This window comes from Mastomys coucha, unplaced genomic scaffold, assembly GCF_008632895.1.
Source record: "Mastomys coucha isolate ucsf_1 unplaced genomic scaffold, UCSF_Mcou_1 pScaffold1, whole genome shotgun sequence".
Taxonomy (NCBI): domain Eukaryota; kingdom Metazoa; phylum Chordata; class Mammalia; order Rodentia; family Muridae; genus Mastomys; species Mastomys coucha.
This window is the reverse complement of record NW_022196891.1, coordinates 14,718,739-14,731,482: the sequence shown is the minus strand read 5'-3', so window position 1 is coordinate 14,731,482 and position 12,744 is coordinate 14,718,739. Positions and strand designations below refer to the sequence as shown.

General features: G+C 46.1%; 1 long non-coding RNA gene across 1 annotated transcript in view; it reads right to left on the bottom strand.

Annotated features, from left to right (window-relative positions):
- LOC116069936 overlaps positions 1-11,842 on the bottom strand; it is a 22,831-nt gene extending 10,989 nt beyond the window's left edge. The window contains exon 1 of the long non-coding RNA XR_004110220.1: positions 11,706-11,842. This is a non-coding gene — a long non-coding RNA (uncharacterized LOC116069936). The remainder of the gene's footprint in view (positions 1-11,705) is intronic.
- Between the last annotated feature and the right edge of the window lie 902 nt (positions 11,843-12,744).

Sequence of the window (12,744 nt, the reverse complement as noted above, 5' to 3'; positions counted from 1 at the left end):
GTGGAAATTTTCAGAGGGACCTGAACCCAAGGTGTTCAGTTAGGGAGGGGAACATATTCATTCTAGGAGTGCAATCTCCATCTACTGGTTGACAGGGTGGAGAGTCTCATGAACCACTAGACCTTCATTCTTAGCTCCGCCCTCATAGTGGATCCTTCAGGAGGGGCAGGTATCGGGAACCAGAGCCCTGAGGCTCTGGATTAGCAAAGTTCCTGGAACTAGCTACTCCACCTTTTTTTTTTTTGGCTTTTGGCAGAGGTTTTCCATGCCTGCTTTTAGGTAAAAGTTATACATTATACATTCTAAGATTCTCCAGCCTTTCACAGTCACCTACGAATGGTGAACTTGCCTCCTGGGAGCACATTCCCATTGAATTGTGCTCCAATTGGCTTATTTCTTCAGTGGGGAAGAGAACTATCAAGTAACCCTCATGAAAGGCATTGCTACACACACACACACACACACACACACACACACACACACACACACACACACACACACCGTGAAAATACCCGGGGAGAGGAAAGGAATATATGAAGACTGATAGATTATTCCTCTAAATGTACTACTGTGGGGCAACACTAGAGAATAACAGGGACTAGAGAGCTTGGTCAGAATCTCAGAGTAGGGTCCCTGGTTGTAGGCTCCTGAGCTATGAGACGGGGCCATTGAGGTACAGGTGGAGTGGGGGAAGGTGAGAGGCTCTGAGGAAGGAAGCAGCTGCATCAACATCAGGAAGAATCCAGGAAGCTTTCAAAGGCGGTAGAGCCCTTGTTACCACATGCCGCTTACTGCTCAGCCAGACGAACTGTTAACAGCAGCCGGGCTCATACATAGGGACAGGAGCAAGGGACAAAGATGACTTTCACAGGAGGGGTTCAGGATAGAGAATCCATGAAAAATGAAGGTGCTGGGACACAAACGGTGAGCGGGGCATGGCGGGAAGAAGAGAGGAAGGGACACTGGAGGCCACTGGTGCTGAAGCCCAGAATGGAAGTCCCACCCCGGGGCCCAACTCTAACAAAACTTCATTGTATTTTCTGTGTGTGCACACGGTGAAACTCTGCATAATTAATTTCCTATCTAAGTGGCTGTCTCAGATAGGTTTAGTTCAGGTTTCTGCTACTGTGGTAAACACTGCTATCAAAAGCAACTCTGGGGAAAAAAACGTTTATTTCAACTTACAGTTCTATAGGACAGTCCATCATCAAAGGGAGTTGGGGCAGAAACCTGGAGGTAGGAGCTGAAGCAGAGGTCATGGAGGAATGGTCCTTACTGGCTCCCTCTCCACAGCTTGCTCAGCCTGCCCTACCCGTGGTGAGCTGGGCCCTTCCACATCAATCATCAATCAAGAAAAATGTATTACACGCTTGCCCACAGGCCAATCTAATTTGGGTATTTTCTCAGTTGAGATTCCCTCTTCCCAAATGTCTCTAGTGTGAGGTTGACATAAAAGTAGCCAGCACAGGCCTGAGGAAATGGTAGCTCTGTGGATAAGATACTGGGGGCCCAAACTGGAGTACCAGGGTTCAAATCCCTAGAAGTCATTTCAAGACCAAGTGGTGTGGCAGCAATGAGTGGAAGAGGAAGAGAGGGAAATTGACAAGGCAAACTGGCTGGCCAGACTAGCTGAAAGCTGCCTCAGTAGATAAGGTGGGAGTAATCTAGGAAGCTGCTGGACATCAACATCTAGTTTCCACATGGACATTATACATGTAAACCCAAGCATGTGTGAACCCACACCCATGCACATCCATACACACACATGCAAACCATATACCTATATATGCAAAATGGCTTTTATCTAAACACTCACTTACAATGTATCTGCACTGTGCTGGGATGAACCTAAACTCCCCACTTTCAAGATTAGTGCTGGATCGCCAGGTAGTGGTGGTGCACGTCTTTAATCCCAGCACTTGGGAGGCAGAGGCAGGCGGATTTCTGAGTTCGAGGCCATCCTGGTCTACAGAGTGAGTTCCAGGACAGCCAGGGCTACACAGAGAAACCCTGTCTCAAAAAAACAAAACAAAAAAGAAGATTAGTGTTGGATCACTGACCTACACAAAAGGATGCCAATGCTCTTTTCTTCTGTATTCATTGTTTCAAGACTTGTCTTTATTTTTATCTTACGTACATCGGTTTGCCTGCATACATATTGTGCACCACTTGAGTGCATGTTATCTTCAGATGTCAGAAGTGGGCATTAGATCCCCCAGAGCTGGAGAGACAGATGCTTGTGAGCCGTCATGTGGGTACAGTGAGCAACCTGGGTCCTCTGAAAAACAGCCAAAGCTCCTGACCACTGAGCCGTTCCCCACACCGTATGCTTCCGTTGTCGTTGTTACTGTTGCTGTTAAGTGAGACTAGGGAGCCAGGAGTCGTGGCACACACCTTCAATCCCAACAGTCAGAATCTCTGAGTTCAAGGCAGCCTAATCCACAGAGTGAGTTCCAGGACAGCTGGGGCTACACAGAGAAACCCTGTCTCCAAAACACAAACAAACAAGCAAATAAACTCATTGGACTAGAGGTTGGGAAGACAGCTCAGTGGTGCAGAGGGATGTTACTCTTGCAAAGGATCTGGGTTCAATTTCCAGCACCCACACCACGGCTCATGATCATTCACACCTCCTGTTCCAGGGTCTGATGCCTTTTTATGATCGCCAAGGGTACCAAACATGCATATGATGCACTCACATACACACACTTTTAAAAATCTAAAAAACATAGACTAGTTCAAAAGCCTGCGGCTGGGATGGACACTCATAACTAATCAAACTCTGAGAATAAGGAGTTTAATTGCTTGGCACTAAAGAGCATCTGCAACCTCCCTCTAGGCTCAGGGAACATAAGAGGGGATCGAGTGGAAAGGCTGTAAGAGGCAGACAATGGTGAGGATAGTTGGGAATCACCGCCTTCTGGCTATGGTATAGCCATTGCACTCAGGAACACACACATACATACATACACACACATACACATATACAGACATACACATTCATACACTCATACACACATGTACATAACAAACACATAGAAACATGCAATACACAAACATACATACTATGCATATACATACACATACACATAATATACACATATACATATATATACAATATACACATACACATGATACACACATACATACACACATGAGTACATATATACAATACACATATATACACACATAAGTACATATATACAATATACATACATACAACATACACATATATACATACATACATATACAAAATATACATACACATAATATGCATACACATACATACACACATACACACATAGTACACATACAAACATATGCTTACAGACACACACAGTATACATACACATTCACACACACACACACACACACACACATGAACACTCATAGACATGAATGTAGAAAGGGAACCAATGGGAAACAGGTAAAGAGTCAGTGAGAGGAAGAGAAAATGACCGCAGTGCATTGTATATGTGTGTAAAACAGTCAAATTGGGCTGGAGAGATAGCTCAGCAGTTAAGAGTACTGACTGCTCTTCCAGAGGTCCTGAGTTCAATTCCCAGTAACCACATGGTAGCTCACAACCATCTGTAATGGGATCTGATGTCCTCTACTGGTGTGTCTGAAGACAGCTACAGTGTACTCATATAAATAAAATAAATAAATCTTTTTAAAAAAACAGTCAAGAGCTGAGGCGTGGTGGCGCACGCCTTTAAGCCCAGCACTTGGGAGGCAGAGGCAGGCAGATTTCTGAGTTCAAGGCCAGCCTGGTCTATGGAGTAAGTTCCAGGACAGCCAAGGCTACACAGAGAAACCCTGTCTCAGAAAAGAAAAAAAAAAAAGAAAAAAAATTCAAATTCTTAAAACTTGGTAATTAAAAACAGTAAGGACCGGAGAGAAGATTCATCAGTTAAGACTTTGCTGCTCTTGCAGACAACCTGAGTTCTGCTCCCAGGACCCACATGATAGCTCACAACCATCTGGCTCTCTAGCTTCAGGACATCCAATGCCCTCTTGAACTTCCATGGGCACCAGGCATGCACATGGTACACATACATGTATGTAGGCAAAGTACATAATGGAACGGGAACTGCAGAGATAGCTTGGTGGTTATCTCAGGTTTCTATTGCTGTGATAAACACATAAAGATCAAAGCAATTTGGGGAGGAAAGAGTTTATTTGGCACACATATCACACAGTCCACTGAGGGAAGCCGAGTCAGGAAGTCAAGCAGGGCAGGAACGCAGAGGCAGGCGCTGATGCAGAGGCTGTGGAGGGCGTTGCTTACTGGCTTGCTCTTCATGACTTGCTCAATCTGCTTTCTCATAGAACCTAGGATCACCAGCTCATTATAGTCATGGACTAACCCTCTGAAATGTCAGCAAGCCCCAAACAAAATGTTTTCTTTTATAAGCCTCAGTCAAGGTGTCTCTTCACAGCAATTGCCCAGTAACTCAGACAGTAGCATACATGTGTGTAATTCGAGGACTTAGGAGGCAGAGCTAGAAGAGTCAGGGGTTCCTGGCCAGCTTGAGCTAGGAACTGATTGAGAACTTGTCTTTAAAAAAAGAAAAAAGTTGAGATGGTAAACTCAGGTACAGTTTACCATAGTAAAAGATGTATAGAAAAAGTGATAGGTGTTCAGAGGGAGGGATGACGCTTTGATGCTGTCCTGGGGAGAGGAAGATGAGGCTGGTACTGGGATCCACAGGGCCACACGTTTGATGCGTGTGTGTGTGTGTGTGTGTGTGTGTGTGTGTGTGTGTGTACATTGGAGACCAGAGATGGATATGTCAGAAGTCTTCCTCAATCACTATCTACTGTACTGTTTTATATCTTATGAGATTTCATTTGTTTTATTGTATGTGTATGAGTGATTGCCTACATGTATGTCTGAGCACCGTGTTTATAAAGTGCCTGGAGAAGCCAAAAGAGGCATCAGTCAGATCCACTGCAACTGGAGTAACATGGTTGTCGGCTGACATGTGGGTTAGAAATAGAAGCTGGGTCCTTTGGAAAATCAATCACTGTTCTTAATCACGGAGCCACCTTTCTAGCCTCTCAAATGTATTATTACTGGGGGTGGGGCTGGGGCAAGCAAGTGCTACTACATGTCCATGGAGGTCATAGGACAACTTTGAGAAAGCACGTCTCTCCTTCCAATTTTATTTGGACTCCAAGAACTGAACTTATGTCATCAGGTTTGTGGGCAAGTGGTTTTACTAGCTGAGCCTTCAATTTTCGGGACATGGTCTCTCACTAAACCCAGTGTCCAGTGACTTGCCGAGACTATCTGTCCACCATGACCCAGAGATGTTTCCCTCTCTGCCTTCCCAGGGTTGGAAAGTCAGGCAGACATCACTGTGCTTACACGGGTCTTGTGGATGTGAATTCAAGTCCTTGTACTTATACAGAAAGCACTACACTGAGCCATCTTCCCAGGCACCAATGATGGCTACCCATAGTGCAAGTCCCGTTATCTGTCAGCCTCCCAAGGCAAGCTCTGATATTTACTTCTCAGCTCACCTAAGAGCTTTGGAAGTGACACCAGGCCACTGTGCCGGCCGGATTAGGGTGCTGGGGACATTCTCCTGTGATTCAGCTGTGGGCAGGTAAGACTGCAGAAGCTGAGGAAGCAGGTAAGGACCAGAGCAGCTGCAATGAGATTCTGGGCCACCATGGGCATGACTAAGCTCTGAGGAAGGATGACAGAAGAGATGGAGAGGAGCACGGTGCCCTCTGCGAGACAGACGTTCGTGATGCTCCCATGCCAGGGGAGTTGTAGACTGCAACAGTTTCTCTGGGAGAAGTGGCCCCCAGTGTGAGACTGTGCCCAGACGACAAGGAAGCCTGCACCCAGCTCAAAGTGACCTCAATCTAAATCAGGCCGGCTCCATGGCTCTCTGTCAACACTCAACAATCAGGCCTACACTTGGCAGTGAGAAGCCATCTGAGAGAGGAAACACACACTGGACTTCCCAAGTAGACGGTACAAGCAAAGAAGCAGCCGTACACTTAGCTAGGCAAGAAGACCCAGGGTTGAGCTCTGCAGGGGTCACTGCAGAACTCCCAAGCAGGGTGAAAAAAAAAATCAGCACAGGTTCTAGATGAGAAAGCCACTTCTCACCTCTGAATACTAGAAGCATCCAGGGGTGAAAAGCTGGAGTCATCTGCCAATCGATTCAGAGACTGGGAAAAAGTCCCAAAGTTATTAATAACCTCAGTGTTCTGGGAACTGAGTTCATCCGCCAGACAAAGGGATTAAAAGCTGCTGTGGAAGACAAAGTGGATTCAGCCAGAGCTCTGCTTTCTGCTCCCTCAGTAAGTAGGCATTTTATCCCCAGCACTGAGCTGATTGGTCCCCTGGCAGATCTGGTGAGCGTGGCCTCTGTCTCGGCGTCTCTCTTTGTCTGTCTGTCTCTCTCTGTCTCTCTGTTTCTCTATCTCTCTCTGTTATAGATGGTTCTCACATATTTCTGGTTGGCCTCAAACTCAAACTTGCTTGTAGTTGAAGATGACTTTGAATTCTTGATCCTTCTGCCTCCACCTCCTGTGTGCTGGGATTATAGGTGTGGCATCATGCTTGATTTTATGCTCTGCTGGGGATGGGACCCTGGGCTTCTTGTTTTTTGTTTTGTTTTGTTTGTTTGTTTTGAAACAGGGTTTCTCTGTGAAGCCCTGATTGTCCAGGAACTCACTGTGTAGACCAGGCTGGCCTTGAACTCAGAAACCCGCCTGCCTCTGCCTCCCAAGTGCTGGGATTAAAGGCGTGCGCCACCACCGCCTGGCTGACCCTGGGCTTCTTGTATCCAGGTGAACATGGCTACTGCCTGAGTTCAACTCCTCAGTTCTTTTTTTTTTTTTGAAAAGAAGAGCGAGTGGGAATCTTGCTTTATTCTCTTTCCTGAACATATCAACCCCATGGGTTAGAAACCCACAGAGAATGACAGCAATGGGCATGCCATTGACGTATGCATGTCGGCCTGTACCGGGCTCAGGACTCCTAGAGTCAGGGCCTTGCCGAACACTGAGGGGACAAGAACTCTGCTGAGGCCTTGGGGGGGGGGGGGGGGGGGGGGGGGGAAGGCAGAGGCTGGTGCTGAAGGGTAGTTTTCTGGGCAGCCCTGTAGACTCTCTGGGAAGGAGGAAGCCACCTGAGGGCAAGCTCAGCTCTTTCTTAAAAACAAGATCTCACTCCACAGCCCTAGCCGGCCTCAAACTCGTGGCAACCCTCTTACCTCTGCCTCCTTAGTGCTGGGGCTACAGGCACATACCGCCACTCTGCTTGGGTAGGAAGCCTTCAAGCAGAGCTCTGTCCTCTGAGTATAATATGGTGGCTGTCCTCTAGAAATTAGAGCAGCTGTGACTAGCTACAGAAGACTTGGGCTCCATGACAGGTCCCCCCAGGAGGGCACGGGGAGCTCAGCGAACATTATGGGATGCGGCTGACAAGGCTCCACCTTCATTGAGGATCCTTGCTGTCTTCATTAGTTTCTTTTGCTGTGAAGAGACACCATGACCAGGGCAACTCTTATAAAGAAAAACATTTCACTGGGGTTGGCTTCCAGTTCAGAGGTTCAGTCAGTTATCATGGCAGTAAGCATGGAAGACACACAGGCAGACAAGGTATGGAAGAATGGACTGAAAGTTCTGCATCTGGATCCACGGGTAGCAGCAAGAGACAGTGAGCAATTAGGCCTGGCTTGAGCTTCTGAGACCTCAAAGCCACTTCCATAAGATGACACACTTCCTCCCATAAGGCCACACCTACCTCGACAAGGCCACACCCCCGATAATGCCACTTCCTCTGGGCCTCTAGAAGCCATTTTTATTCATTCAAACGACCACATTCCATTCTCTGGCTCCTGTAGGTTTGTAGCCATAACATAATACAAAGTACATTCAGTCCAACTTCAAAAGTCCCCGTAAGTCTAAAACAGTCTCAAACTTGTTTAAAAGTCCAAGGTCCAAAAGTCTCTTCTGAGATCCATGACAAACTCTTACCCCTCTAAAGTAAAAATGGAAAAGCAGATTGCAAAGCAGATTGCGTACTTCTGACATATAATGCCACAGGACATACATTACCATTCCAAAAAGGAGCACAGCGAGGAACTATTGAAACAAAGCAAGACCAAACCCCAGCTGGGCAAACTCCATATCTGCTGTAAAAACATTCTTCATATCCCCAACTCCTTTCAGCTTTGCTGACTGTAACACACTTCCTTCTCTGGAGCTGGTCCCACTCGCTGTTAGCGCTTTTCTCAGCAGGTGTCCCATGGCTCTGCATCTCCAAGATTTTGGGGTCTCCAAGGTAATCCAGGCCTCGGCTTCGCTCGATGGCTCCTCTAGGCAGATCCACCTCTGGCACACCTTGCCTCACCATCTTTACTTGAGGAGGATATTCCATAATTCCTTTCTTCTACCATGGACTCTAAAGTTAGGACCATGTGACCAAAGCTGCCAAGCTCTGACACTTGCTGGGGCTGGAACATCCTCCTTGTTCAGTTACATCTTAGCAGCTTTCTGTTTTCCATGGTGTCCTTCACTGCCTAAGCGTGGCTATCCTGGAACTTGCTCTGTAGACCAGGCTGGCCCCAACTTAGCGATTCAAAAGCTTCTGCCTTCTGAGTGCTGGGATTAAAGAAAGGCATGCAGTACCACACCTGGCTCTAAATTCTTCTTTTATTCCTTTTCACAAATTGGAAACTTGTCTGGGTAGGCTCTCCCCCTGAGGTTACCACTCCCTTTATCCTATTTAACATCTGCTTTTAAAAAAATCTGTTTATCTCCCTGAACACAGGACTTAGCTCCATTCCACTACCTGGCTGGTGGCCCTGTGCTCCTGAAATTGTATTTTCCTTGCTCAGCTTGTTCCATTTCATTATAAACCTGCATAATAGCGAACACTAATAACCACATGACAGAGTCCATATTAGGCTGTCTTGAGATTTCTGCTGCCAACATAATTAATCGAAAAGTCTTCAATTTAACCCCAGGCAGACTTTTTAGACAAGGGCAAGAAGCAGCCATATCCTTTGCCAAAATATCACAAGAGCAGCCTCTAGGCGACACATTAACATTCTTCTCTGAAACTTCTTGAGCCAGGCTGCCACAATTCAAGTCACCCACAGAGTCAGTGTTCTCCACGTTGCCACTAGAATGGCCCATTCAGCCCCACTTAAGGCATTCAGTTGCTTTTTTAGTCCAAGGTCCACACTCCTCCAAACAAACATGATCAGGCCTATCACACCAATACCCCAGTCCCTTATACTAACTTCTGTCTCACTTACATAAATAACAATTGTCGCTAGACAGGGACAGTGGTGGTACTCGTCTTTAATCCCAGCACTTGGGAGGTAGAGGCAGGTGAATTTCTGAGTTCAAGGCCAGCCTGGTCTACAGAATGAGTTCCAGGACTATGCAGAGAAATCCTGTCTCGAGAAAAAAAAAGAAAAGAAAAGAAAAAAAGAAACAGCGCCATGTTCTTGTGGTAGTAGTGGTTACATTGTCCTTACTATGAGTGATGCACAATTGGAAATGGTCTGTGGTGGGAGGTAGAGCCGCCATCTTTCTTTACACGGTATACATTAGACAGTCTCCTGATAAGTATGGTCTACCACATGCCTTTGGGGTTGCCTGAAAGATAGTTGACAGTTTCTTGGAATATCTACTGAGGGCCTGGAACGACGGCTCTGGTTCCTCTTCCAGAGGACTCAGGTCCAGTTCCCAGAACCCACACTGTGCCTCACAACCATTTGTAATGCCAGGGCACACACTGTCCTCTCTGGTCTCCAAAGAGACTAGGCATGATACGCTAACAAAATAACCTTTTACATAAAATAATAAATAATTAATTTAAAAAAAAGAAGCCAGTGGAACAGGCATGTGTCTTTAATCCCAGCACTTGGGCACCTGTGCCCGTGAGATCTGTGTGTTTGTGGCCAGTCTGCTCTACGGAGCAAGTTTCAGGGAAGCTGGAGCTACTGAGAGAAATCATGCCTTGAAAAACAAACAAACAAAAAACCCCAAAAACACAACAACAACAAAATCCATTGGAATTCCTGAAAGGAGGAGGTATGGGCTGGAGCGGTACTCTCAGATTCCCTAACGCTGTGACCCTTTAGTAGTACCATTCCTCATGTTGTAGTGACCCTCACCCATAAAATCATTTTGTTGCTACTTCATAACTGTAATTTTGCTACTGTTATGAATCACAATGTAAATATCTGACATGCCAGATATCTGACATGTGACCTCAAAGGGCCCGTGACCCACAGGTTGAGAGCCGCTGGGCTAGGGTCAACTGCAGCTGTGACATCAGTTCCATGGCCTCAGCTCTGGGTCATCATACACGCAGCTGAGTCTCAGCTGTTTACCTCCGAAGAACTTGCCTGACTCAAGTGGATCATTGCTAGGTCAAGGCCAACCTGGACTCTAGATATAGTGAGTTCTGGGCCAGACTAGTGTATGTAGTGAGACCATTAAATAAATAAAGAAAGAATCAAAGAAATAAATACCCACTTTTGTGGGAGGACCTGAAATAAGAAAAAGCTATGTGCATGGTATTTATCTCCACACTAGCCTCTGATTTGCCAGGGCAGTGGTGGTTTTAGGTTGTGGTAGGGGGCAAGGCATAGATGGTAGCCTTCTATTTGTTATGGCTGAGAGAAGCCAGAAGGAGAAAGAACACACTATGGATCTGCGCTGAATAGCTCCACCTGTGAGCCAAAACCTTGGAGTCCTGGACAGACTAGGTAGGAAGAGGGAGAGGCCTGGTGCCAGGTGACATCTCTGGTCCTAGCTTTATTTAATACAGGTGGATCCATGATTCACAGTGGGACAGGACTTACCATGCCTGTACAATACAGGGGATAGGGGAACTGGAGACTACGCTGTACCTGTAGTGCTCGAAGGAAAGAGACTCTTAATATGCTGTGAAGGGGCTTCCCCCAGCCTGGCCTGCGAGGCTAGGAACATGAGAGCAGATGAGATTCACCTGAACACTACAGAAATAGAGAAAACAAATGATACAGCCACCCACCCCTCCCTGCGACAAAGGCTACATGATTCAGTGCAACATGAAGGGTTAGGTACCTGGTAGACACTTGCTTATTACCGTCCATGGAAGTAACCAGAGGCCCAATGTTGAATTGTGGATTTCTTCTTCCCCTATTTAATATTCAAAACATTTGGTCTTTATTGATGCTGGGATTGAGTAGACTTTAATTGATGACACCCAAATACAGCAGGGGCAGGGAGACTAGCACACTAGAAAAGTACAGCTAAGAAAAGCCAAGGTTTTCCTAGAGTGGGCAAAGACTCTCATGTCCTCCCAAGAGTGTACTGTGTATATTTACCCACACTAAGAGAACATTCCAAAGGTGGGTGCAATACTAAGTATCACCCTGGAGAGTTTTACCTGGTATAAAGGCAGTCAGGCATGGATAGATGAAGGGAGAGCCTGTAAAATTGCCTACAAAAACCATCTAGGATGCCCCAAGGAAGGGGGATGACTGGAAGAGGGGCGGGGATCACCCTCTCAGAGGTAAGGGGAGGGGAGATGGGGTGAAGAACTCTGGGAGGGGGACTGGGAGGGGGACAACATTTGGGATGTAAATAAATAAAATATTTTTTTTTTAGAAATTAATTAAAAATTACCAAAAAATCAAGGAATTTTAAATAACCGTAGTTATTACACTTACTCATTAGCTTGTATGTGTTGGTGACATGGTGTACCTGTGGCAGCCAGAGGTAAGCTTGCAGAAGGCAGTTCTCTCCTTACTATCATGTGCATCCCAGGGACTGAGCTCAGGTCCTCCTTCTTGGCAGCAAGCATATTTACCCACTGTGGTGGTTTGAATATGCGTGGCCCAGGGAGAGGCACTATTAGGAGGTGTGGCCTTGTTGGAGTGGGTGTGGCCTTGTTAGAGGAAGTGTGTCACTATGGGCAGGGGCTTCAAGAGCCTCCTCCTAGCTGCCTGGAAGCCAGTCTTCTCCTGTTTGCCTTCAGAACAGCTCCTCCTGTGCCATTCCATGTTTCCCGCCATGATGACAATGGGCTGAACCTCAGAGCCAGCAAGCCAGCCCTGATTAAATGTTGTCCTTTATAAGAGTTGCCTTGGTCATAGTATCTCTTTACAGCAATGGAAACCCTAACTAAGACACCCACTGAGCCATCTTGCTAGCCTCATCAATTAATTTTATTTTTTAATTATGTTTATTTATTTCCATATTGCATATGTGCATAATTTTAATTCCAGCACTTGGAAAGCAGAGGCAGGTGGGTCTCTGTGAGTTCTAGGCCTGTCTGGTTTATATAGTGTCTTTTAGTTGTGGCTACCTAGTAAGACCCTGACAGACATAGACACACAGACACACTAAAATAACAACAACAAAAGCCAGGTGACCTTGGGGAATGATGAATTATAGAAAGATAAATAAAATTGTGTTTCCTATATTTTTGTACTCAATACTGCTCTTTTTTTTTTTTTTTTCTGAGACAGGATTTCTCTGTGTAGTCCTGGCTTGTCCCAGAACTCACTCTGTAGACCAGGCTGGCCTCGAACTCAGAAATCTGCCTGCCTCTGCCTCCCAAGTGCTAGGGTTAATGGTGTGTGCCACCACTGCCCGGCTAGGTTTTTTTTCTTAAATTTAATTTTTAAAGACAGGGTCATACTCTATATCTCTGACTGGCCTGAAGTTCACTATGTAAACCAGACTGGCCTTCTGAGAGCTGGGAAT